This window comes from Corvus kubaryi, unplaced genomic scaffold (genome assembly GCF_017639235.1).
Source record: "Corvus kubaryi isolate FWS band 111438036 unplaced genomic scaffold, C.kubaryi_AGA036_p1.0 37334, whole genome shotgun sequence".
Taxonomy (NCBI): Eukaryota; Metazoa; Chordata; class Aves; order Passeriformes; family Corvidae; genus Corvus; species Corvus kubaryi.
This window is the reverse complement of record NW_024581108.1, coordinates 360,064-379,600: the sequence shown is the minus strand read 5'-3', so window position 1 is coordinate 379,600 and position 19,537 is coordinate 360,064. Positions and strand designations below refer to the sequence as shown.

General features: G+C 47.0%; 1 long non-coding RNA gene across 1 annotated transcript in view; it reads right to left on the bottom strand.

Annotated features, from left to right (window-relative positions):
* LOC121665473 overlaps positions 1-19,537 on the bottom strand; it is a 92,014-nt gene that overhangs the window by 19,543 nt on the left and 52,934 nt on the right. Inside the window, exons 4-6 of the long non-coding RNA XR_006016370.1 lie at positions 19,159-19,278; positions 11,242-11,481; positions 9,836-9,966 (exon numbers count right to left, since the gene is read on the bottom strand). This is a non-coding gene — a long non-coding RNA (uncharacterized LOC121665473). The remainder of the gene's footprint in view (positions 1-9,835; positions 9,967-11,241; positions 11,482-19,158; positions 19,279-19,537) is intronic.

Genomic DNA, 19,537 nt, shown 5'->3' with positions numbered 1-19,537 from the left:
TGCTTTTTCACCTCAGTTCAGGTGTCTGGAGTGAGGCTGCCATCCTTTTACTGCCCCTCCCTCCAAGCAGCTTTGGGAATGGGCTTTACTGATGTGATGCTGGATATTAGGAGTTTCAAAAGCTGTTTGGGGCTGTTCTAGGTACCCAACCCCAATGATAAACTGGGAGGTTTGTGCAGGTAAGATTGTGAAGACAAAGGCAGGCAGAGACTGTGCAGCACTAAATCATTCTACCCACTGCATGATTGTGAAATTACATTGAAAATCGATTCATCTGAAGAGGAAAGGAAGTTGGTTCCCTCTGTTGTAATAGCAATTTGAGATGTTGACACACGTCTCTGTTTTGACAGATCTGTGGGGCAAAGTTAAGCTTGAGCGGGTGGTGGAAGTCATTCGGGGTGATAATCAACACACAATAATTACAAGGCAAAAGGGGGAGTTGGCTGGATACCTTAATTATGCATTTTCAGACTTTCTAAACATTCAAGGATCTCACTAAATCAGTCTGCTATTTTCAGAAAGGAAAATATTATTGTGCGCTTGGAATGCCAACAGAGGAGTACACAGAAATATCGGTATGCGGAGTGCAATTACACTCTGTTCCTTCTGGGCTCAGTGAGATTTAGGAGAAGAATTGCCCCTGTTCTCTCCCGCCTGCACACGAGGGCTACTGGGCTTGACCAGGGTCACCTGCTCAGCACATCAGGCTGGGGCCAAAGCAGAGAAGGGACACGTCACCTGGACCTCAGACCCTCAGGTGAGGGGTTTTACCTCGTGCTTGCAGAAGGGTCAGGCCATCCTCCGGCAGCTGAAGAGTTCAGACTGGAGAGGACAGGCTGCCTAAACCACCATCCCAGCACTATTAAAACACCCACTTATGCCTTTTTACCAAACTCAAGGGTAAGAGAAAAACTTTCTTTCCTTCAAAACAAAAACTAAAAAACTTCACTTGGACTTAAAACCAAAGTTCCATCTTCTAACTCTTTGTTTCTACTTGAAGCTAATCCTTTGCTTCAGAACAAAATGCTGCTCCTCGAGTGAAACTAAAACATTTCAACATGCCAAAAACTTCTTCCCCAAAAGAGACTGTTTCAGGTCAAGCCAAAACATTTTTTGGACCTGCCAGCAAATTTAGCAACACAATGCTTTGTGCTGCTGTAATTAGTATGAATGGGCTTCCTTAGCACCATTGTTTCAGGAGCAGCTGTGCTGCTTTGATGAATACCCATATTTTTGTGTGTCACATGCATTTGCTATGGCCTGTTTATAAAAAGTTTCAAATCATACTGTTAGGGAGCAGAACAAAAATAATATCAGGAGCCTTGGGCGATAAATCACAAAGTGCAGACAAAGAGAGAAGACAGAGATCTTGTTGTGGGACATGGGACAAGGACTCGGAAAACCCAGCTTCAGTTCTTTGCTCTGCCAAAGACTGAGCTGGGCAAGTGAAAAACTACTCTTCTGCTGGCAGGCAAAAATATCCAGAGATTAAATAACCTGCCAGCTTGTCTATTTAAATTCTAAGTTTTTTCACCAAAGGACTGTGCTACCGACTCATTTACTGTGGAAGTAGGTAAAAAATGTTCCATTAACACACACACATACTGTGTCGATAACCAGGGAAAAATGCAGATTCAGGAACATCGAAATACTTCTCAAATCACTCTGGATTCCTTCACATTGAAGGCTCTTCACACTGAAATATTTTAATTCTGCAAAATCAAGATGTCTAGCTGCAATATTTCTGAGCCCAGCAGCTCAGTTTTCCTCATCTTGAAATGCCTTTTCTTCAAATTCAATTAAAATTATATTTTGAAAGAAGCATTTCAGTGACAGCACTTTTTACTAAATATCAACAAAAATATCAGTGCTATTCTATCAAAAAATCTATTAATTATCCAGAATGAAATGCTGTATTTCCTTTTGGCTTTCAGTTGAATTCTAAATCCTTAAACAGTTGTTTTTCTTCTGAACCTGGACATATTTGTAAGATTCAGACTTGCCAAGAAGACAAGCTCAACAAGACGAGGTTTGGCTTTAGCAGAGGGGCTTATGTAAAGGGAACAATAAATAATGCAAGTCAAAACCCAAAGCCAGCAGGGTGGGTTTGAGAGGTAGGAAAGAGCTTCAGGATATTGGGGACAAGAGGGGCCGCAGCATTATCCACCACATCTTTCTCCAGAAACCCAGGATCTGCAGGAAAGTCATGTAAGTCAGGGAAGATCAACAAAACTGACCAGACCAAAGCATTTAAGGGCTTAAAAGAAAATAATATCAGACATCTGCTACATTGTCATGCCTCTCTTTAGGAGACAGAAAAACTTAGCAGGATGAACAGAATTACCAGCATCGTATTTTGCTTTCTAGAACAGAGGCCAACACAACCAGTGGCCACATGCGCTCATGTCCAGGGGGCAGCCTGCACAGGACTCCTTTCAGAGCATCCCTCAGAAGCACTAAACCTGTTAACAAAACTTTTAAACAAAGCACATGGCCCCCTCAGCCAAACAGCCTTGCAGCAGGATCAGTCCTGACTTCTCAATATGTACTTGGCTATCAGAAGTCCAGGTCTATCAAGTTGCAGGAAAGACCAGCCTTGGCTTCTCTTGCCCAAGTCAATAAAATCTGCTGGCCATATTTCATGTGGGAACCTGCAGGTCTCACATGGGGCCATGGAGTCAGATACCAACCAGCAACAGGTCAGAGCTCGCGGCTCTGTCAGTCCCACATTGTAATTCCATGGAAAACACCACCAACAGCAAGAGGTCCTGCAAACTGAGGGCTGCTGGCCCACTCTTGTCAGCTACCCACCATTCCAGTCACACATACAGGCCAGCTGCCTGCCCACTGACCCTCTGCCCTCTGCCTGGGCAATCTGTCTCCCACCTTGCATCATACCAAAACTCCCATCCAAGAAAAATCCCACCTCACATAATCAGTTTTAATTAAATTTACAGCAAGTATCTTCAGTTAAGCAGATAATTGGTTAATGACCCCCATTAAAATGAGATGCAAGCAGTACAACTGGCCAACATCCCCATGCTTCATTGAAAGGCTCTTCCACCAAGCCTTCTCCCAACACAGAAAGTTGGGATGTCAGCAGGAGGTGACAACTTTAACGGATGAGGAACCAATAAAAATAAAGGCAACCACATGGAGCACGCGGAAGTGAAGCTAACATTTCATTTCTAAGCAGGATGTTTTTTCTCAGAGAGCCCCATTAATTTCTCCAAGGTCCATGGGCCTCACTGTCTCCCATCTGTCTAGCAGGGAATGAATATAGTGCCCTGCCTTAAACACTTGGAGACCTAAGTCCCCTCTTTGCTCTTTGCTCAACCCACTGGCTAAGTCACTAGCCCTCTGCAATACGGACACATTAGTACTCAGCACTATGAAGGGGGTTCAAGGCTGATTCATAATTCACCTGGTCCAAAAAGACACTGGGTTTCTTAAGCCTTGGGCCATAACTTTAAAATGTAGATGTCAGGAAAAAGAAAAAAAAAACAACCCAGCAGTAAAAAGCTGCGAAATTTGCACACAGCAAAATTATTCCCCTTTCTCAAGGTTCATTTGAGAAGTTACTGTAAATAGTTCCTGCAATTCACACACAAAACAACATTTCCAGAACATTAATGAACCATTTTTTAAAGCCCCCATTAAAGTTATTCCTGGCAGAAAAGGGGAAAAGATGCAAGCTGTGGAGTCTGTGACTGCATAAGGGAAGGAGCTGTCAGATCCCATCTGTCGACGAGGAGGATAAACGACTGCACACACCTCTCCCCTGAGTTAGCTCATAGCCTGAGTCTGAGGAGAGGGAACCCGCTCGGTCACAGCTTTCAGCAGAGGAGGCAGGGATGGCAGCAAGTGGGAGTTTGATCCACATAGGTCTTCTCCCACAGTACCTCCACTCACACTTTGGGACATAACAGGCTCTGGATTGGCTGCAAAATTAACTGGTGGGAAGGAAAACAAGTGCTCTGCATGACAACAGGGACAGCAGGGAAGTTATCCCCCATGAAAAACCACAAGTTGATGAGAGACACCCTTCTGGTGGACCTCAGTGGAGTCAGAGCCTCCCTGTGACATCCCTCTCGTGTCACCACTGAGCACAAACCAGCAGGAGAAAGGTCCAGAAGGGACCTTTCAGTCAGACTCTACAAACTCCCGGGCAGAGAAGTGTCCTTCAAAGCTCTCAGGGAAGAGACCCGAAGCCACAGAGTGGTGCAGACAAGGACAACACGGGTCAGCCCTCCAGCAGATTCCAGCAGTACTCCTCAAGACTGGCATTCCATATTCTGGGATTAAGAGCCTGCGAACTGCAGCATTCCTCCACAGCTGTCTGGCTGGGAAGACCAGGAGATACCTAAAGGTCAAAGTGCTGCCAAGAAATGTAGTTAAACAAAGCCCAACGTTTCTCCAGTCAATTGCCCAGGCCTTTAAAGACAGCATTAAACTTACAGTAAGGAATTTAAAATTTGCTTTAGACCTTCTCCTTATTTTAAGAGGCTTTTCTCAGCACCAATACCATTTTATTTCAGTATCCAGCTAAAACCAGCCAACAGTAACTTGAACTTCTGGGGTGGTGAGAACTAGGGTGTCTGCAGTTCACTTTTTATTTTACTTCGGAAGTGTTTTTTGGTTTGTGGGTGTGTTGGCTTTCTGGTGGGAGTTTTTGTGGGGTTTTTTGTTTGTTTTTTACATATAATGCATATTTGACATATCTGTGAGGAGTTCTGGTGGGGTTATTATTTGTGTAACTAGCCTGCAGCCACACTTCTGCCCTCAGTGCAACAACAAAGCAGGACTCTTATGTTCAAACAAGAGGTGGAAAAATCCTTCATCTCCTTTTCCACATGGTTGTAGTCAGCTGGAGGTGAAACCCTGGCAAGAAGAGCAGCCACAATTCACTACTTCTTTTAACATCATCTCAGCCTAGTCTGGGGTGCTATCCCAGCAATACAGAGACTGGGTTAGCAGGTCCTGGAATCCCTAGGACCTCCCAAAACCCAGAAGACATTTTCTGAAGAGATTTGCCCACTACAATCCTCCTCCTCATAAGCCAACTACATTTATCTGATAGCATTCCTTACACTGCTTTATCTACTCCCAAATAGAAAGACAGATTTCTATTTAAACAGCTCCCAGTCAAAATCCTGCTTTGGGAATCAGGCAATTTCTCTCACAAAGCTCTCTTGTGTCAAAGCTGATTTCCCAAATATTGTAGTCAGAGTGTCACAGGGTCACAGCAGGCCACCAGAGTTCCCACGTCATGGCTTTGCTGGAACAGAGACAACAAACATTTATCCCTCCTCCCTGGGCTTTTGCAGCAAGGAGAAGCAGAGCATCTCCTTCCTGATCTTCTGGCCATCCAACACCAGGTTTCTGAAAACCGTTTTGCACACAACAGACAGGATTTCGCAAGGAACACAAACAGAAATAGACTCTTCTCCCTGTTTTGAAGGTTGCCAATGAATAGAAGAGTTTGCGCTCTACTGGACTTAAAAGGAAATACTGTACCCTGTATTGCATTACCAAACAGACACATTAATGGTTTCCCAATGGCTAGTCTACAGCCAGTTCAGCCCAGTCCCAGCTCAGATGACAGCATGGAAGACCATCTGCAACTCTGTGAACTCGGCAATTAGCCCCTGAGCCCAGGGAAGAGTTTGTCAAGATCTCATTGCAGGCAAACAATAACACAGAAACACAGCTTTGAGGGGGAGATGATTTATCAAGCTGACCACAGACATCTCCCTCATTTTTTCTTTAATAAATCCAGCCTAACTCTTGGCCGTGCTCAGTATCTTGTCATTGCTTTCGTCTCCTTTCAGGGATGCCTCCCACCTGCAGTCTTCAGGCCCTTTGCAACCCTGAAACCATTTATTTTTTCCAACATTTCTCCATAAAGAAACCCAGACTTTATTTCCATGGAGAGGAGGGAAACTGAGGCACAGCAAGGCAAGCTCCCTGGCCTAAGGCTGGGGAAGGGGACAGGAATACCTGCTCATTTGTGATGGGCTGATTTGTACTGGTAATCTCCTCATCTGCACAAGGAGCATCAGGAGGATTTTGCTCCCTCTCGTGAATAGCTGTTTAAGAATTACTTGGATGATCTTTGCCATCAGATTTTAACCACCAAGAGTGCCTTCCTTGTGGGACTCCATGGGGCTGTTCAGGCAGCCAGCCAAGCTCCTGAGAGCCAGGCTTCGTCTGAATACACGCACTGGTTATGGTGGGCAGACACCAGCTTGGCTCCCATCTCATCTCCACCTCCTATCGCCAGAGTGGCATTTCTGTCTCCATTTCCATATCCCAGTGGTCCTCATAAGAGTGCAACGCAGAGCTCCAGGCTCAAATCCCTTCTGCAGTCCTTGGAGACACTCCTGGGAAGAGCCACATGTAGGTGGCCCTTTGAGGTCCAAGGGGAAAGTTCCACTTAGGCTGTCAGCTTTTGGGAGCACTAGGTATCAGCGCCACGAGGCTGCCAGCAGACATGGTTGCCTGGGCTAATTTCATGCCCATCCTCTTCCCTCTCTGCGAAATTCCAGGCAGGCCTTCCACTTTGGCTGACATTCAAAACTGTCACCTCTCTGCAGACATTAACTTGGAGGCCTCTGTCATTCCTCACATTAAAATGCTATCACAGGGAGTCAGCACAGCTTGGCTCAGCCAGCTAAGGGGCTGGCTCTGGCCACGCCACAGGGACAGCCGATTCACGCTTGACATCCATGGTCAATTTGACAGTGATGGACATGCTACTTAGGAGTCATTTGCTGATCTTGTTTCCCCAGGTGGGAGGTCGTGCCACAGAGCTGCCTTCCCTGGGGAGGAGGAGTGGTGATGCTCTCCAGCTTCTCCAGGAGCAGACACACACAGCTGGGCTGCTTCCTTGTCTGCTCACTAAGTAGGAGACAACCCACAGATCCTGCTGTGAACCCAAAATGCAGGTGCCCCATCTGCCACACAGGGAGGTGTCTTTGCTCACAGACAAGCATCTTGCCTCCCAAAAAAGTCATGTATGTTTGTGTGGACATTCCCCACGTCCTTGCTGAAGTGTGTGCTCCTGGGATACCCCTTCCTGGCCAGGACAAGGAAGTCTCAGTCTTCTCAACAACTGCTTGCATTTTCTGAGCCATACATGCTGTCAAAGGCACAAGAGATGCTGTCAAGCCAAGACACACCTTGTTCTCAGACTGGGTCTGGTCATTATACCCTGACCTTCCTCATAGCAAGGGGAGGCAGGGGTGTGATGCTCATTAAGCTCTAAATCAGTATTTAATGGACACATCATCCTCCTTGTTGCAGGTCATGTCTCTGTCTTGGAGGTGCCCACCCTAACACTGTATTCTCCTCTGAGCAGGCAACAATCACAATCACAGCCTCAAGGGAACAGTGCTCCAAAAAGGAGCAGGCTTTTTAAACCTTCACCTTCCAAAGGAGCCCCAGGCATCACCACTGGTGCACCCAGCCCTAGGACGGCTAGTCATGGCATATTGTTGACTTCAGGGCTTTGGGTCCTTTTGCATGATTTTCACACAGACAGGGCAGCAGACTCAGCAGATGCTTAACCCAAACTCAACCACACTCCCCTTTTGCCTGAAGGCCTCCCACCACCTGATGCCCAAGCATGTTACTGCCACAGCTCTCTCTTTGTTCCCAGCAACTCAGGGACAGTGACAGTCTTCAGTACCTCTGCAGGCATCTCTACAAACAAAGCCCACCTGCAGCTCAGGGGGTGCCAGCTTGGTCATTCTGGTGCAAAAATTCCAATTAAACCATGCTAAATTAAACTGAACTAAAATACACAGGGAACTAGGTAAAGGTGCATTGAAAATACAAGTTTCCATACAGGCATGAAGTCACCAGAGCTATGGCTTCCTGCATCTTTATACCACAGGAAAGGACAAAGCACTTTTTTTTAATGTACAGAGCAATTTACAGTCTAATCACCTAAAAACTCCCTTCCAGTTCTTACTGCCCTAGCACAGTGTCATTGGTAACACACTCAAATCCCAGGGCTGCAAAAGATAATCAGGGCAGGGGAACTCGGCCAGCTACCACTGGGAACCACTTCCCAGCCCCTCCCAGTTTTGGGAAGCCTGAGTTGAGCCCCATCCTAAACACCCTGTAAAACAGATGTCTTATGCAGCATGCCCAGAAGGCCTTCCCCCAAAACTAGGCACTTTTGGATCAGACAAAGGGAGCAAATTCCAGCATCCTCCAGCCCTTGCAGTGAACATGGCTCCTTTGAAAGCGAAGCTTGGAGAGTGCCTGTCCCCACAGCTGTGGCTGCCTGGCTCTGGGACAGTGGCACACTATTTAAGTCACTGATGCCACCTGTCTCTGATGAAGGAGATTGAGGAGATTTATTCCCCCCAGAGATGCCCACAGAGTTGATCCAAGCCCTCAAAGACTTTCTTTCTTTCTCAAAGGTGATCAAGCACCAAGGGCACAGCAACAACATCCTTACCCAGGGTGGTTTGGTCTCTTCCCTGGCCTCCTGTCAGCAGAGATGACACAGCTGGGTGGGAAGGGACCCACTGACAGACAAGTCACAGACCTTTTGCCTTCCAAGCAAAGCCCCAGGCCCTGACTCTGCTACTGCTCTGTGGCTCTGGGACAGCCTGGCTCTGCTCCACCACCCCCATCCCCAGCCAAGGCAGGACAGGACCACACTCGCCTCCCAGTTACTTTTCAGTCCTTTTATGGGGAAGATCATTTTATAGCAGGGTCTGGTAGAGTACTCAGCTTTCCCTTCCAGACTCCAGCAGAAAGAACTTGACCTGTGTCCTCGGACCCTCTTAGTCATCGGGCTGAGCCGCCTCTCCCCTCCTCCCACCACCCTCCTCTTTTATGGAATAGCAGCAGCAGCAGAGCATGGGGTGAGAAGTCAAGGGAAGGACAACTTGACTGATGGAGCTCAGGTTGCGGGGTCAGCGCAAGGCGTCGTGATCTGGGCTCAGACAAAGCCATTTCCTCTGTGATTTTATCCACTGTGATTTTTATCTTTCGTCTGTTCACACGTCATGCCACCTGGACATAATACAGAGCAAGCTGAGCGCTCGGCTCCACACTTAACCCCTTCCCTGCTTCCCAGGAAAGCGGGAGGCCCCAGGCACGGCTCAATTCTGCACTTGTGGCTTTCCCTGGCAACAAGAGGCTTTTCTTTACAGGCCCTTTTTATTGCCTGGAACATCTGTATATGGCAGGTTTATCCTTCTCTGCTGACCCCATGAACCACATTATGATTTATCCACATATTTCACATTCTCAACAGCATTCATGAGATGAGATTTTTGGTATTTGTTTTAGGAGGCACACTGGTTTTGGTTCCTGCTCTAAGCCATGTGAGCACAGTCCTGGCAGTTTGCAGGACGGGCTCCTCAAGTGATAGTGCAGACATGAAAGGCAGGCAGAAACAATTTCCTCTTACTACACCAAAGATGTTCCTTAGCAAAGCTGCTTACACAGGGCTGGAGTAATGAAGACCAGCCCTCTGCTCCAAAGAGCCCAAACCAAACCCATGGGTGGAATTAGGTGGTGTTTGACGTGAGCACAGGTGTTCAGGCCAAGCTACACCAAGTTAGACCAAGAGCAAAGAGCATTTTGAAGGTCTACAGGGAAATTGGCAAAAATCCCCCTGCCAAAGTCTCAGCCGTTGGACATGTCAGATCTAAAACTCTTCAAGAGGCAGATGAAAACCATACCCCTGTTCTGTAGGTGAGGACCAGCACAAAGAAGGAAGCAGAAGCAAGGAATATTAAATCCATTACCTCTCCCAAAGCTGTAGCATATGATACCTCACTAACCATTTCATCACCAGATATCAGCTCACCTCCTCAGTCTGGGTGAGAGTCCAAGCATCTTCATGTGACATCCATCGACCTTCCTTTCAGGTCCATGGAGCATCAAATCCCATGGTCCAAACAGGACGCAGCTCAGCAGGAGTCACATGGGAGACCCAGCCTGTAAAGAAACAGTAGAGAAACCTGCAGGAAGCCTGGTGACCCCACAGCACACAAACCACTGTTCTCCTCCAGAGAGGACTCACCTTCCCAACCCTCTGCCTTTCCTGGCTCCTCCAAAGAGCAGCGGGCTGGCTCCCGCATCCGTCTGATTCCACTGCCATAAATTACCACCGGATGGGACAAAAGTAGAAACTGCTTTGAGCAGTGGATATTTTAAGGCGCTTATGGGGTTTTTTTTTGTTGTGGCTTGGTGTTTTTTCCCAAGTTTCCTTATTTGTTTCCTTTCTTGCTCCAGATATGATAACAGGAGAGATAGATAAATGACAGGGTGTTTCCATCTAGAAAGTCCGGGGGAAAAATACAAAGTGCAGCCAACCACAAAAGCTGTCCAGGTCTTGAGGTTATTTTTATTTTAATTTCTGGATTCTTAAAACCAGTTACCTCACTTTTTGAAGTAGACAAAAATATATGGATAAAACAACACATTCTCAAATAAAAGCCTCTTGGCTCTCATGTGTGGTTGTCAACTAAGCAATCTCTGGGTGGCAAGGTGCAACATTTCTAATGTCACTTTCACACCAAGTTAAAGCATCTTAGAAGCAGCTCTAACAAGTTACAGTTCTGGTTCCCTTTCAGGAGGACTGTGGCAGAGGACAGGGATGACTTGGTTTTTCAATAAAATGTACGCACGATGAACACATTAATTTCAAAAGGTTAAGTAATTCTCATGCAGAAAGTCAAGTCTCTTCTGACATTAAGAGACTCCTTTATTTAGGACAGTCCCTACGTCAAAGCCAGGTAGATATAGTGGGAAGGATCTGTCCATAAATGCCCAGCTCTCATACACTCCCAAAGCAACTGCTCTTAGCTACTGTCAAGAGGAGTTTGCTGTATCAGAGATGATCCATCCAATTTGGCAGTTCTGATTTTTCTTACAGGCATAGAGAGCCAGGCACACAACTGACTTCAAGAGAAATGGGCCCACTTGGCTCCAGCTCAGTGTTCAACCCGTGGTGCATCAGCTCTTTGAGACAGGGACTTTTTGCCCCATGCCTCCACTCCACACAGCACAGGGGGATACCCAGCCTTGAGAGCTCCCACCAAGTTTGCACATGCCCAGGTGTGTGGAACTCAACTGCAGAATAAGGGCTGTAGTAGAAGCTTTACCTCACACCAAAACTTCACACAAACTCCGATATGCCACAAAATGAAAACAACTCTTTGCCCCTTGTTCAGGAAACTGAACACATAAAGAAATTTGGTGTTGTCATACCTACTTCAACACTGTCTTCAGTCAATTCCCCTCGACATCTCCCCTCTCCTTGAACAGTTTGCATCAGTCACTCACTCTGTGGCTTTGCCCTTGTAGCACATTCCCAGAGACAGAAAGACTCCTGCCACTCTGCTCTGCTGAGGACACAGACAACTGATGTCACTTGTAGGTGTTCAAGCAACCTGCATTCAAAATGTCCATTCCCAGACATGCTTCTCTCCACACACAGAGAAAATCACCCTGAAAAAAAAACAGACAACAAGAACACTCAAAGCCTCTCCTTCTGGACTGTGTCACAGTCACTTTCCCTCCCACCACTTCTTCCTAAAACGACCTTTCTGGATTTTTAAGAACTCTGTGCTTCCAAGACATCCACAGAAACCAAATCCAGGTTTTCGTGGGAAGAATCACACTGTGCCACCAGGCTGGAGGTAGCAAATTCTGCTGTGCCTGCATGTGGACAACACCCCTGCAGAGAACAGTCAGTGAAGTCAACCTCAGACCATCAGACCATTGCTCTTCCCAGCAAGCTGCCAAGGGAGCCCTCCAGCCACATAAATTTTGGGGTGCCCTTGTTCTGTGGTCAGCCCCAGTCAAAGACATCTTATCACCAGCCGTTTCCCCATGTGGCACAAATTCATGTCCCTATCATTAAAGAGACACATGGTTTATTTACTCATTACCATATCCAGCTGTTGGCTTTTCTTCTCCCCGTATTTCAGGGTAAGTAGTGATTTGACATAAATAATACCCCATTCAGCTATGGCTTGAAAGATATTGTAAATATAAAAAAAGTCTTCGGCTCCAATAGCTCTTTCCAAGTGCTCAGTCCAAATCCTACTTAGTATGAGAGTGGGGGGAGGTCGGGAAAGAGAAAACCCAACACCATTACCTAAATAGCCCCATTAAAAATGAGCCCAGAGTGAGTTACGGCTTTATTAAACAGATGACATTACATCAGGAATGATGAATCATAATGTTTCTTTTCGGGATTACAATGCTGTATAACCTCTTCAGCTGTAATTGTTCGCCTCCTATTCCCAGCCACCACCAGGTGTGGTGGCCCCTGTCCCCATCACATCAATGCCAACACTGAGAACCTGTGAGCATCTCATTCTCAAAGGCTCACAAATTGTTACAAGGAAAGGGACAGAGGGGGACAATCCCATCGGGAAGTCCGAAGGGGATCCTGGTTTTTGTTCCCAGCCCTGGATGGGCAGGGATGCCTTCCCAGGAAAGCACGGGGTGTTTCTCCATGTTTCTAGGCAGGAGGGGGTTTGGATTCTCAGACTCACCCTCTTGCCTTGATTTGTCCTGTGTCAGAGCTGAGCAGGGTGAAGCGACAAGAGGGATCTGTGGTGGGAACCAGATTTCAGAGTTGTGCATCTGTGCTGGTTTCAGCTGGGGTAGAGTTTTGTTTCACAGTGGCTGGTACAGGGCTGTGTTTAGATTTGTGCTGAACACAGAGATGTTTTCGTTGTGGCTGGGCAGGGCTTGCACAGAGCTGAGGCCTTTTCTGCTTTTTATATGGCCATGCTGGTGAGGGGACATGGGGGGCTGGTAGGAGACCAGGACAGGTGACCCCAACTGACCAAAGGGATATTCCAGACTGTGTGACATCACGCTCAGCATATAAGGTGGGGGGAAGGTGTTTTTAGGGTCTATTTTTACTTCTCATCATCCTCCTCTGATTTTGTTAGTAACAAATCCAATGCATATCTCTAATTCGAGTCTGTTTTTGCCCATGATGGTATTTGGTGAGTGACTTTTCCCAGACCTCAACTCATGAACCCTTTGTTGTATTTTCTCTCCCCTGTCCAGTTGCAGAGGGGAGTGAGAGAGAGGCTTTGGTAGGTGTCTGGCACCCACCCAGGGTCAGCCCACCACAGCATCTCAAGGCTTTTAATACCCAATTCCCTTCCAAGCTGAGGGCTGTACTGAGGCATGTAGCTGGGATTTCAGGAACAACAGAAGTATGGGAAATTGCACCATGAAAGATGACTGGGACCATGCAGGGTACAGCAAAAGGCTGTAAGAGAAACGACTCCAGACTGAAGCAAGACACAACCTTCTGGTACATGCACTGCTCTGCTGGTTCCCCCACTAGAACAGGAGATCCCCACTCCCAAAACACCACACATCAATCTGGCTGCTCACTGCCTATGTCCTTTGCTCTTCATCAGCTCCTTCAATCCCTCCATCTCTTTCCCTGTGTGTTTAAATCCACATTGCCCCCAAGGCAGGTCACACACATGGATCAGAGAGAAGAGCCCTTCTGAAGATGGACTCTCCTCCTCGTGTCAGTCCTTGCAAGATTGATGGAGGCACCCATTAGGAAAAAACCCAGGGTGGGTTCCCAGTGGGCACCGCCATGGCCCAAAACCACCACATGAAATGTTTTTGACATTTTGGTCTTCCCATCCTTCTCCCAAGGTTTGCCTGCTACCTATAAATAACCAGAAGAGCATGACATCCCAGCTCCCAGATAAAGCACTGCCACGCCACAGCTCTGCGCAAGCCAACGGCTTCTATTTTTTATCTTTGGTGAGAACCACGTGTCAGCTTTTGACAACACACACAAGGGAGAAAAAAAACAAAAAAGCCCCAGCACTCAGATCTCCACTCCCCCTCCACCTTCTGCTCAGGCAGACCTCAGACAAACGCCCGGCAGCCCCATCTGCTCGTCACCTGCTGGCATTTGGGTAGCAGCTACGTCAAACGCCCGGCTCGCATTCTCACATGTAGGAGTTTGCTGTCTGAGCGATGAGGCTGTCTGTGCTCTCATTGTGCTTTGCCATCCAGAAGGTTTTTTGGGAGCCTTTACAAAATGCTGTATGCCAGTAGCTCTTATGTAAGTTATCAACCTCTTTGCTCCATTTTACAGACTGGGGAACTGAGAGAAGGCAGAGATACCTGTGACTTCCTGCATCCCCAACCCTCTAGCCCTCTGCCCTGCCAAAACTCCTCCTCTTGCTTTGGATTATTCCTCTGTCCACTCATTTTCACAACTGTAGCTGAATCTGAAATGAAAAATTTAAAAAAAACCAAAAACCAGCATCCAGCAATAAAAACTTGCCAAGGGAGGTTGAGCTCTGGCTTTGGCCCATGGAAAGGTCCAGGTCTCTTTGCAACCCTGATCACATTGCAGGAGGCCAGGGACCAGGACTCCTCACCTGCCTTGGCACCAGCAGGACCCTTTCAGTCTGCTCCAAACAGACACACCTCTCTTCCCTTAAGTCTTGGTTTGACCTCTTACCCTCACCACAAAATACCAAGTCCTAAAAAAACCCAGAGGTACATCCCTAGAAAAGAATCACTAACATGATAAGGGATCAAGCAGTCAAGGTCTCAGCTGGATTCCTACCCTAGATGAGCAGCAGCATTTACAGAAATCTGTGACTGAGCATAACAACAAAAAGAAAAACAAATCCAGCAACTATAAAGTTGTTAAGTGGATAACTTAAGTTCAGCTTTCACACATTAAAATCAACAATGGCAATCATTTCTCTTTCCGCTGTAATTGTTGTAACAGCATTGACTCTAATCTTACAGAATAAAAAATACCCACCCCAGATTTCACTCCAGTCTGGAAGTGAGTCAGCTCTCAAACCTCAGTGAGAAAGAAAGGCACTTGCTAGGAAGGATGTGGGGAAATAGAGGGTTAGACTCACCAGACTCCTCTTGGGTCACGCTAAAATTACTACAATTTAAGTTAATGAATAGATTTCCTTTTGTTCCAGCCCAGCTTCATTCTGCAGTGTTACAGCCCTTATCCCAAGCTGGAAGCAAGAGCTATTCAGATAAAACAAAGCCCAGCTTCCCTTTAGCATTACCACCAAGACTTCTTCATAATAATATTTATAAAATAGCTATTAAGATGGGAGGGGATAGTAAAATCATGTCGGTAAAAGGCACTTAGGTTATAAAATACCGGGCATTAAATCCGCCCTGCAACACAAAATCCCTTCCCACCCACGTGTTTGCTTGTTTCAAAGCATCTCTAAAGGCAGGGCTGCATCCTGCTTATTCTTTGGGATCTCTGGCTCATCCAGGCTGTGGAGTAAGCAAAGGGGTCCGTGAGGCTCTGCTGCTGCATCTCGACATCTCTTACAGTGCTGCTCCAGTGTCTGCTCAGACCCATTTGGCACTAATTGCAGGGGCCATTTGGGCCAGGGCACATCCATTTGGACTGTCCCCAGCTCCCAACAGAGCAGAGAGAGTCAACCAGGCACTGCTCTGAGCTCCCCAGGGCAAAGAGGGAGGCAGTCACAGAGGTCACAGCAGAACCACAGGCCACCAGGGCAATGGGCCTTGCTCCCTGGCAGGCTGGGTTTGGCACCATCAGTGCTTCTTCCAGGAAGCAAGAAAGCGTTTTTGTGCTGCTTTTGGCAAGAAGAGTTTTCCAAGGACAATCTCATGGGTAGCACTTCCCAGCAGACTGCAGCAGCAGAGGATAGTTCAACCTGGAAAGTACATCTGCCCTCTGATGCCTCCCAATCCTACATACCCACCTCCACCAAAAGGCAGGCTACCTGGCTGCTCCAGATCACTGGGAGGCATTAACCTCCTGGGGAGGTGTTAGCAGTCAGGGCAAGAAGCTAATAAGGTGGAGACTTCCCCCAAAAGGTTAATTTGCTGGAACTGAGCATCAGTGCCATCACCAGGACAGTGAGAGGGAATAAAAAGCACACAGCCAGCCAGCCAGCCAGCCATCTCACTGCCAGCCACTCAGGACCACCACACAAACATGAAGTGAAAGCACAAGACCAAGAGGTCAGGCTGCAGATCTGCCCATCCAGTGAGGCAGGACCACAGCAGCATCTCTGCCAGGAAAGTTTTCTGGGCATTTTTCAAGTCTGCAAGGTCCTGATAATCCCAAACCAAGAAGTATCATCTCATTGCAGAAACCTTATGCTGGTCTCCAGCATAATCTCAGCTCTGGAGTTGACCCAGCAAAGACTCATGATGGGAACACACGGAGTGGGGCTGCAAGGACCAGCAAGCCAAGGGCCTGGGAGGGAAGGCTACACCTACAGCCTGCACTAACATTCCCTGGCTTTTTCCAGCATCTTAAAGGTAAGGAGGGAGTGGGAAAGGGGATTTGAGAGAACAGAAAGAACCACTGTATTTATCCAGGCTGACACCTCGAAGACCACCAGCCAGAGCATCTCATCTCTAACTCATGTGCCCACCAAGCATTGACACTAATAGGACAACAGCTGAGCAATTAAAAGGAGGAGCAACAAGGAGATATCAAGTCAAAAAGGCTCATGGACAAGAGACAGAAAGCCCTAATTTCTGCTTGTTTGCTTTGGTGAGTGAAATACTGTCAGGCACATACCATTCTCAGGAAAAACTACATTTCTGCCACAACCAATTAATGCCTCTTTCTTAGGAGACTGGAATCTTCCTGCCTTTTTGCTGCACGAGGTTTTTTCATGGACCTTATAGAAAGGGTGTCAGAATTTGGAGTGCACAGCATCCATCTGTACAGAGAAATGTCTGAGACAAGCCACTGTCCTGTGCTAACTCTCATTTAAAGACTGTTCACAAACTGTGAGAAACAATCATTTACAGCCCCTTTGCTAGGGATAGAGGCAGGGGGAAATACAGAGGAGAGCCTCTGAATCAGGAGGCAAACATCATCTCCCTGAGGTCTTATTTACACGCTTCCCCAGCAGAGTTAACAGGCAGGACACTGTGGTTGTACTGGTTTGGGGGCCCCAGCTATAATTACTTCAAAATCCCTGTGCATGGGAGTATTCACCTGTAGCTCTGAAAGTCCTGGGCAGCCCTGGGGCCTATGGCTGGTAAGAGGGCCGTGGGGGGAGCAGGGCTGCAGGTTTGGCCAGGTGTCTCTTCTAACACATCATTTAGATGGGCAATGGGAAAAAGCATGCAGCAAGCAAAAGCCCACTCCAGCCAGGCAGGACTAATGCCCCTTACATCCAGCCCAGAGCCTGTTAACCACCATTCTAACAAATCCCTCTGAGGTCTCGCAGGAAAATCACAGCTAAAAGCCACTGAGGACAAGGTCAGGAAGGAAACTCAAGGGCAGGGAGGAGGGGCAGCCAGTAAACATGGACAGACTGAAGAGCTGGACATCAAACCTGGTGTATGGCAGCAACTGAGAAGAAGAAAAGCAGGACTGGAGGCTATGTGTCCAGTCATTGCTTTCTCTAGATTAAAAAATGTAAATTCCCTGTGTACTGGTCTGCCTTGGAGATACCAAGAATAACAGGAGGCAATTAGGAGTAACGGAGTCACAATGATGGCAGCAACAGGCAAATGTCTTCGGGAAAAGAGCAGGTTTGGGTGAGAGGCACAAATCCCCCTCTTTTAAAGATTCATGGGAACGGGTGTCTGGTCCAGCTCCCAGTTTATTTCTCTGCCAGTTCAATGCTTCCTCTCAGGCAGTGGTCGTACCAATTTAATCTGGGTTAATAGAATCACTTGCACACTCAAGGGAGACATTGCTGGGAAGCAGCACAGGCAATGTGACCCATGGGCCTTGGAAAGCGATGGACACACATGGCTTTAGAGCCAGACGTGTGCTTTGCAGCTGGATCCCTAACAAGTGGATCACTGGAAAATACCTTCCAGTGATCCGCTGCCCTGCGCTCCACAAACACAGCCCATGATAGAGCAACACCACATGGACAGCCCATGGCAACACCCCCATTTCCACCCCAGCCACGAAGTTTAAACAGAGAAGAAACCCAAGATTTAGACAAGAGCAGCCACAGCAAGAGAAGGGAAATGCAAGGAAACATGGGACACCTGAAAAAAAAGTACTGGGGGAATGAAAACCCCCAGCAACCTGGAAAGCAGGCTTGAAGGAAATCTGAAAAGTAGGAGATACAGAAGCGCTGGTGAGAAGGAGATGGAGTTACATGGAGGCAACTGGGTTATAGGCAATCTTACATCAGTTTATGAAAATATCCCATTAATCTTCATAGCACAATCTTAATTGCAAAATCTTTCATCAGCCTTGTTATTTGTGCACCTGTCACTGGAGACAGTTGGAGTTGTTTTGTCGTCATTTCTCACACTAATTAGAGGGGCTTGGGGTGGTTTGAGGGGTGGGGTGGGGAGGGGGGGGCTGTTGTTTTTTAAATTGTCCTCAAGCATGGCTCAGCTTCATGGTAACGCTGCCAATTAAGGTCCTGCCCTGTGCAGGGCTTGTAAGCCTGCTAGGCACGTTGCACAGGACTAGAGGGGTTGTTTTAATTAAATACCCCCAGACTAGTAGGGAAATATTTAGAGCAATTTAACAATCTGCTGCAGAGTTCTTAAGCCTCCAATATATCTGCTTAATGTTCTTTGGGCATTTGATAATATCCCTACCTTATCTAATTCTGTTTAAATTTAAAGAGATGCATCTAAGCTGGTGAAGTAGCGAGCGCTTATTAACGCACTGGTTATTAAAACATATTTGAGATGTCATCACCAGTGAGCAGTCCCAGCAGCAGGCAGGGGACTTGGAGCCTGCAGATATATTTCTTTCTTAACTGGGGCTGCCCAAGGACAAGACCCAGTGGTTTCCCCACAAGCTCTGCTGTCATTACACCAGTAGTTCCCAGCCTGCTTCCCCTGCCTGTGGAAGGGAAGGTGGTGGCCTTGCAGTGTAATTAGTGAGAGCTACTGGCTGCTTATTTTCAAGTCTATTTTCCAGGTCTGCAGTTACTGAGGCTGGGGCATTTTTAAAGAACTGGATATTTTGTTTTCTCAATTTAATTAAAGTTGTGTTTTCTTCTGCTCAGCCAGCTCTTCATAACTCAGTGGTCCACAGAAAATCGTTTGCTTGAGGACAGCCTACAAGGCCAGAAAGACTATTTTGCAAGGTTTCAGCCCAACTACGCTTACATAATCCATATGTTTGTACTCTGGCTGCCCTGTATTTGGTAGTCTCCTTACCTCAATTGGATGCATCCATGCTTTCCTATCTCTCCTCTTTTGCCTCCAAATCAGGCAGCTTCAGCACACTTCAGAGTGGTGCCACTCAAAACTCTGATTAGGGCAGGTCCCAAAATGCTGCTATCACGGACAAGAAGAGGTTGTTATAGAACACACAACTCTCCACTATACAAAGGGAGAGTCAAGCCAACAATTTAAGCTCCTGTGCAAAATGGCCTCCAGGCAAAACAAACAATTTTCAGGACATGAACAGCAAGTCACTCTTAAATCCCATGAAAATGAACAGCCCAGACTATTTCACAAGCACTAACCCACCCAATTTTAAAGTACCTTCAACTGCTGAGGCTGGAAATAACAGCTGTTTAAAGAGAGGGAAAAA